This window comes from Somniosus microcephalus, chromosome 4, assembly GCF_052327205.1.
Source record: "Somniosus microcephalus isolate GS21.2 chromosome 4, FLI_Smic_1.0, whole genome shotgun sequence".
NCBI classification, from domain to species: Eukaryota; Metazoa; Chordata; class Chondrichthyes; order Squaliformes; family Somniosidae; genus Somniosus; species Somniosus microcephalus.
In genome coordinates this window covers 82,657,116-82,664,751 of record NC_140990.1, presented here as the reverse complement: position 1 = coordinate 82,664,751, position 7,636 = coordinate 82,657,116, and the positions used below count along the sequence as shown (strand labels likewise).

The following is a 7,636-nucleotide window of genomic DNA, read 5'->3' as shown; positions in this document are numbered from 1 at the left end:
AGGAGTTTACAAAAGCCATCACTGTGAGTCCAGGATAGAAATTGACCAGATTCTCTCCTCCTGGTTCCTGGCCAAGGGGGCCGCGCATGCGCCCTGCTGCCCCCTGAGCCTCTCAAGATAGTGGCCGTTACCCCGGGCCTGTCACCGGGAGAAAGCCCCGCAGCTGCCGCCCCGCTCAGGGCAAACGCCCCGAACAAGAGCCTCTGGGCCGGGCCTGGGGCCCACTCCGGGTGTGTGTGAAGCGGATAATGTTGAGCGTTAATAATGGGGCCTGTGGCCGCACTCGGGGTGTGAGCAGCCCACGTCTCCCCGGGGATTATTTATTTTTATTTGAACATTTTATTCACAGTTAATAACATTACAGAGGTCAAGCTCAGTTCTTTGTACAAAGTCACAAGCCACCATTCCCTGCAAGGCAGGGGTCCCAAGCTCTTTAAGTTGGTGATGTGATCTCCAAGCTTCTTGATCATCTTCACTTGTTCATCCAGATAGCGGGTCTCCAGGAATTCACACAGATGAGGGTCGGCGCTCCCAGTGGAGAGTTTGTGCAGATCCGGCAGACTCTGGTTGACATTCTTCTCCATCTGCAGGGCTCTCTGCATCGCTGAGCGGAGCCTCCCGCTCTCCCGCCCGAACAAATGGACTGTAAAGAAACTTAAAATACTGAAATTAATTTTAAGACATATCAAATTAAATTAAAATCACATTGGCCGGGGTGACGATGCACTCCAGTCCCCGCGGCGCCCACCGGTCTCGGAAGGCCTCGTGTGCCGGCGGACACCGCGTGATCCATCTCCAGGGCCACCCGGGCGCGAACATAGCCACGGAAGAGAGGCAGGCAATCGGGCCGAACGACCCCCTCGACCGCCCGCTGCCTGGACCTGTTTATGGCCACTTTGGCCAGGCCCAGGAGCAGTCCTACGAGGATTCCTCCCTGGGCTCCTCCAGAGGTGCTGGGTCAGGAGGCGGTGGCGGTTCGGGGCCCCCCTCCGCCCCAGGCACCGGGGTGCACGGGGAAACCGGGGAGAACACTATCCCCATTTCCCCCAACACCCCCGGCGCCAGCGTCGGAGACGGAGTCAGGGGGCCTTCCCCCTCACCGCCATCAGCCACCGACCCAGCGGACCGGGGAGCTTGAATACATTCCTCGGCCACGTCGAGCAGTGCCTGGGAATGGTCCGGACTGTCCTGGGCGAGCCCAGCCTCACTGGCTTCACCCACCCCAGTCTCCAGGGCGCCCGACATGGCGAGATGTAATGGTTCTTGTGTTATTTCCTCCGCGGGTAGATCCACGGTCCCCCCCACGCGCAGGGTCTCTTCCCCGTCCCCGGGAGGCGCAGGCGGGACAGACTCATCTGTCGTACCCTCCCGAGGGACAGGCAACTCCTGCTGAATACAGATGGCGGTAATGGTAGGGAGGGGCCGCAGCACCCACGGCGGGCGACGATTCCCCCCGCGAGGAGGGACATTGTCTCTCGTGGTCCTCCTCCTCTCCCAGGGACTCGCGCCTCCTTTTTGTTATGGAGGGACACGAAGGCTGGGAGACCTCCATACCTACCGGGGCCGCCTCCTCCGCTGCCTCCCATCGCGCGGGTTGCTCGGGTCCCTCGAGCCCAAGCCCGGTTGCAGGTCTTAAATCTTCGCCTCAGCAGTTGCAATCATGGGCCTGGGCACGAGGCCCCCCAAACTCTGAAACACCGCCGCCACCAGCGCAGGGAATGCAGGCGTAAGTTCTGCCAGATTGTCCGTATCCGTGTGCTCACCGAGGGGACCCGCCCTAAGGTGCTTCATCTTCTTCTGCACCTTCCCTTCGCGCGGACGCTCTCCCTCCCCCCCCGGCGTTGGCCTCCGACGTCGACCGCGCATCAGGTGTTGAGGACGCGCGGACAGAATCAGCGGGGGGAGTGGTGGCGGCGCCAGCCTTGGCCGCCTCAGATGTTCTGGCGGCCTTGGAGGTGGGGCAGTTCTTTCGTACATGCCCCACCTCCTTACAGGCGTGGCACCGCACACCGTCTGACACCCAAAAGACGCGGTGGGCAGCCCCCTCATGGCACACGACAAAAGTGCCCTCAGTGTCCTGCTCCCACGCCAGCTGAACAAAAAGCTGGCGCCGGAAGGAGAAGACGTGCTGGAGGCTGGCCTCCCTGCATCCGAGCGGGATCGGTGTGATCCCTGACCTCACCTCCCCCAGTTGACGTAGGTGGGGGAGGAGGAGCTCAGCCGAAACAAAGGGTGGGAGGTTTGATAAGAGGATCCTCTGCGCGGTGGCCTTGAGAGGATCCACCGGCAGGATGGTCCCACCCACGGTGAGCTCCTTGGTTACGGCCAGGGACACCGCCCGCTCCGACCCCAGGAAGAACACAGCCTTGCCGTACATTTTCGAGGCGGCGACGATGGCTGAAGGACCGACTACCCCAGCCACGGCCTTCACGCACGCCTCGATAGTCATGTTGGGGTGAGTGTAGCTCTTCAGCCCGTGATTTTTAGTGAGCAGGCGGAAAGGTGACGGGGTAGCAGAAGCAGCGGGAGCAGCCGTGGCTGCCATACTTGCGTATGATCTTGCTGGCCCCGTCACCGGCGATGATGTGGTCGCCATCGTGGGGTGCTTATTATAAAGGGCTACACCCACCCCCAGTCACAGGCCTGGTGATCTTTATGGCCTCAATGGTTGTTTTCCCTGAGCAGGGGGAGCTTTAAAAGTGAAGGCACACCTCTCCCCTTATTGATTAAATTGGGAGAGGGGCCTTCTCCCCTCTGCTCAACGGGCAATTAATGGAAATGAGGTGCCTCTTAGAGAGAGGCAAAGAGAGAGAGAAAGGGGGGTGGGAAGGAGGGAGGCTGCAGGGGCTGGGTCTCCACTCAAGATGGTGGGTGGGTGCTCGCAGGGGTGCACTCACTGAAAAATAAGTCTCTATTGATGGTCTTGTGGGGGGAGAAGATGTCTTCACCTGGGAAAATAAAGCTGGAGATGCCCAGGCTCAGTCCACCACCAGGTGTTAACGATGTGATCATTAAATGATGACTTTGCCTGGGCAGCACCAGCTGTCCCAAGTCAAGCAATAGGGAGGGGTGTTTGCTAGTGGTGTGCGTGGCCTAGTTTTTACAAGAGCCACACACACTCACACACACCCCTAGATGTTTCCTTCTCCTCCTTCTTTCCTCCCCCCACTTAAATACAAAATCTTTATGAGAGTGCACCATGAAACACCCACCTGTAGAAGTTTTCCAATGGCTCTCCCTCCTTCTGAACAGATGTAGGATGTTTGTTTTTCTCCCCTCTCTCCCTCTCCTGTAATGGAGACCACTTGGGGAAGCAGTGATGGAATGGCTTCCCTTTGTTGTTAGTTCTGGTCTGGTCTCTCCTCTCCTCTGGCACAGCAGCAGCACAAGATTCCTGGCTGGCTATCAGGGATCCCGGGGTTTATTTATTTACTTTTTTTGAGTCAAACATATTTATTTAAATATGGCAGTACTTGTTACAACTCATCAATTACATAATAAATCCATTATATTCATTAGCCGCTATAAAACAAAGCCTTAAAAACACCTTTAAGGTTAACAGTATAAATGCAGTGGTAAATTTTACAGACAAATCAACAATATTAACAGTACAGGTACCAATAGTCCTATTGGCAATTTAGTAAGTCTTCATTTTTGCTTGGTATTACCTGTTGTCCTTTTTTTTTCACTTTAACATTCAAGTGCAACAGTACTTATACAACTAATCAATTACATAGTAAATCCATTACATTCATTGACCACAAAAAAAAGCCTCAAAACAGCTTTATGGTCAACAATATAAATACAATAAATTTTTACAGGTAAATCAATAATGTTTACAGTACAAACTGCCACTATTTAATAAACCAAGAAAAGAATCCATATACGCCAGTCCTACTGGCATCACTCAATCATTCATTCCTCCGTTCGTTCGTTCGTTCGCTCAAGCATAAATTCCATTGTGCATGTCTGCGTGCGTGTCATTTGTCTACCTGCGTGCATGTGTGCGTTCGCTCATCCGTCCAGACAGGCCTCACGCTTACCCAATAGGATGCCAGCCTTCATCCTGGGGCGTGAGGGCCCTTCATTCAGTCGAACGTAAGTTCCATTGTGTATGCGTGTGTGCGTGCGTATTATTTGTGTCTGCATGCATGCATTCACTTGAGCGTTCGTTCGTTCATTCGATTAAGGAAGGCTTTAACGCTAAATAACATCACAATATACAAAGTCCCATAACCATATCACTTTTATTCCGTTCTCTTTTCCCATCTTATGGCCGCTCAAGCACCATACATTAGATGGAAACAGTCTGTCTTTCCTCCACCAAAATGGCAGCACACAAACCGGCCCTGTCACCAAGAAAAAGCCTCACAGCTGCCACCAAATGGAGCACAGGCGGGGCCACTGGAACTCATTCGGGCCAGAGACTGTTCTTCACCTTTAGAAACCGTGCAGCATGCTCACCCACAGCATATCCCGACTCCGCTTCTGTCGACCAGCCGCTCCGCCCCAGGCCCCCCGCCTGGGGTCCTCCGTGCTGGGCCTCCCGCCTCGGACACGCTCCTCTGGGTCTTCCACTCTGGGCCTTCTGCACTGGGCCCTCCGCACTAGCATTCCCGTGAGCAGCCGGGGTGTGGAGCAGCCCGTTCACACAGCACAGAGCTGAGCTGAGCTGCTGAGAATCTCGCAGCCTCCCCCCGGGGTTCATGAACCCGCTCCCTGAGCTCGGGGTGTGAGCGGCCCGCGTCCCCCCGGGGTTCATGAACCCGCTCCCTGAGCTCGGGGTGTGAGCGGCCCGCGTCCCCCCGGGGTTCATGAACCCGCTCCCTGAGCTCGGGGTGTGAGCGGTCCGCGTTCCCCCGGGGTTCATGAACCCGCTCCCTGAGCTCGGGGTGTGAGCGGCCCGCGTCCCCCCGGGGTTCATGAACCCGCTCCCTGAGCTCGGGGTGTGAGCGGTCCGCGTTCCCCCGGGGTTCATGAACCCGCTCCCTGAGCTGGGGGCCGCACATGCTCAGCTCACACTGCCCAGGTGATTGACGGGATCGCCGGACCAATAGGAAGAGTGGGGCGGGGCTAGAGGACCGAGCGGGCGACGGGTCCTCCAACCAATCGGAGTGTGCGAGGGGCGGGGCCTGCGTCACCCAGTGGGCGGGGCTCAGCCCGGAGCTCCCTCATTGGCTGAAACTCGCAGTGGGATTTGAATCCGCAACCTTCAGAGTCAGAGGCGAGGTTGCTGCCAAGTGACATCTGCTTCTGTTTCCGCCTTAACTCCCTGTTCCCTCTGGTTTTGAGGAGAATGTGCTTTCTGTTGTCAGAATTCAGTTACTCAGTGTCGAGCTGCATGTATTCTCTCAGACTAACTTGGTTGTGCCCCTGGTGCCTGTGTTAGCCCTTCAATCATTGTTTAATGCTCAACCTATGTAGAAGCGCTTTTATTTTCCAACAGGTGCTGTGCTCAGTTTTACACAACGCACCGCAGGAACGATATAAATAATACAATAGCAAAATACTGCGGCTGCTGGAAATCTGAACGACAGAAAATGCTGGAAACACTCAGCAGGTCAGGCAGCATCCGTGGAGAGAGAAACAGAGTTAACGTTTCAGGTCTGGGACCCTTCATCAGAACTGGAAAATGTTGGAGATGTAACAGATTTTAAGCAGATGCAGAGACAGGGAAAGGGGGGGAGGGAGGGAAGAACAAAAGGGGGTGTCTGTGATAGGGTGGAAGGCAGGAGTGGTTAAATGTTGCAAGTGGGGACGGCAGAATCATCAACAGCTGCCGCCTGAAAAAATAGGGGCAGAGGTTAACTTTCGATAAGGTCCCACATAAGAGATTAGCGTGCAAAGTTAAGGCACATGTGATTGGGGGCAAGGTATTGACTTGGATAGAGAACTGGTTGGCAGACAGGAAGCAAAGAGTTGGAATAAACGGGTCTTTTTCCAAGTGGCAGGCAGTGACTAGTGGGGCACCGCAGGGATCTGTCCTTGGACCCCAGCTATTCACAATATATATCAATGATCTAGACAAGGGAACTAGATGTAATATCTCCAAGTTTGCAGATGACACAAAACTGGGTGGGCGTGTGTGCTGTGAGGAGGATGCCGAGAAACTCCAGTATGGTTTGGACAGGTTGGGTGATTGGGCAGATGCATGGCAGATGCAGTATAACGTGGATAAATGCGAGGTTATCCACTTTGGTGTCAAAAACAGGAAGGCAGATTATTATCTGAATGGCAATAGATTGGAAAAAGGGGAAGTGCAACGAGACCTGGGTGTCCTTGTGCACCAGTCGCTGAAGGTAAGCATGCAGGTGCAGCAGGCGGTTAAGAAGGCAAATGGTATGTTGGCCTTTGTAGCGAGAGGATTCGAGTACAGGAGCAAGGATGTCTTGCTGCAGTTGTACAGGGCCTTGGTAAGACCACACGTTGAGTATTGTGTGCAGTTTTGGTCGCCTTATCTGAGGAAGGATGTTCTTGCCATGGAGGGAGTGCAGGGAAGATTCACCAGACTGATACCTGGGATGGCAGGAATGACGTATGAAGAGAGAGTGGGTCGATTAGGTTTATATTCGCTAGAGTTTAGAAGAATGAGATAAATCAACCCCAGTCACTGACACCAATCTCCCCTTGTCTGATATAAACCAACCCCACAGTCACTGACACCAATCTCCTCCTGTCTGATATAAACCAACCTCGCAGTCACTGACACCAATCCCCTCCTGTCTGACATAAAACAACCCCACAGTCACTGACACCAATCTCCTCCTGTCTGATATAAACCAACTCCACAGTCACTGACACTAATCTCCTCCTGTCTGATATAAACCAACCCCACAGTCACTGACACTAATCGCCTCCTGTCTGATATAAACCAACCCCACAGTCACTGACACTAATCTCCTCCTGTCTGATATAAACTAACCCCACAGTCACTGACGCTAATCTCCTCCTGTCTGATATAAACCAACCCCACAGTCACTGACACCAATCTCCTCCTGTCTGATATAAACCAATCCCATAGGCCCAGAAAGATTAAACTCAGCCCATGATTTGGTTTGGACTTGTCTCCATTCCCGTGCTGAGGGGATTGCTATATCAGACAGGAGGGGCAACATTTGGGGACTCTCGATTCTCCACCATTTCCCATTCCCCGTCTTTCTGGTGGATAATGGAGGTGCCACTGTGTGTAATGTGCAAGTCAGTAAAAATTGTCAGTGAGGATTAATCAGCACTTTCTAATAGCAGATGTTCTTATTCAGACGGGAAAGTGGAGTTGAGGTGGATGATCAGCCATGATCTTATTGCATGGTGGAGCAGGCTCGAGGGGCCGTGTGGCCCACTCCTGCTCCTAATTCTTATGTTAATCAGTGGAACCTTTCAGACATTGATTTGTAGATTTTGTACCAAAGATTAATATAGGATTAAAGAAAAATTAATAATTTTATTATAAACTAAACTAATTTCTGACGAGAGTCTCTGAATTAAGGGGAAAGATCACAGACAGCACTTCTTAAAGCAGCCCCGAGATCACAATCAGCTTTATATCCAGAATAGTAAACTCCAGCCCAGTTATAGGGGTTATTAACATCAGTAGAAACAAACCCCAACTGTCAGAATGAACATGGTTCAGTCCCAG

The 7,636-nt window shown here is 53.2% G+C and overlaps 1 long non-coding RNA gene across 1 annotated transcript; it reads right to left on the bottom strand.

Moving 5' to 3' along the window:
- Positions 1–289: 289 nt before the first annotated feature.
- LOC147119366 (uncharacterized) lies at positions 290–4,837 on the bottom strand. The gene is made up of 2 exons (XR_015078015.1): positions 3,213–4,837; positions 290–643 (listed from the first exon to the last, which is right to left on the bottom strand). It is a non-coding gene; the product is annotated as an uncharacterized LOC147119366 (long non-coding RNA).
- Between the last annotated feature and the right edge of the window lie 2,799 nt (positions 4,838–7,636).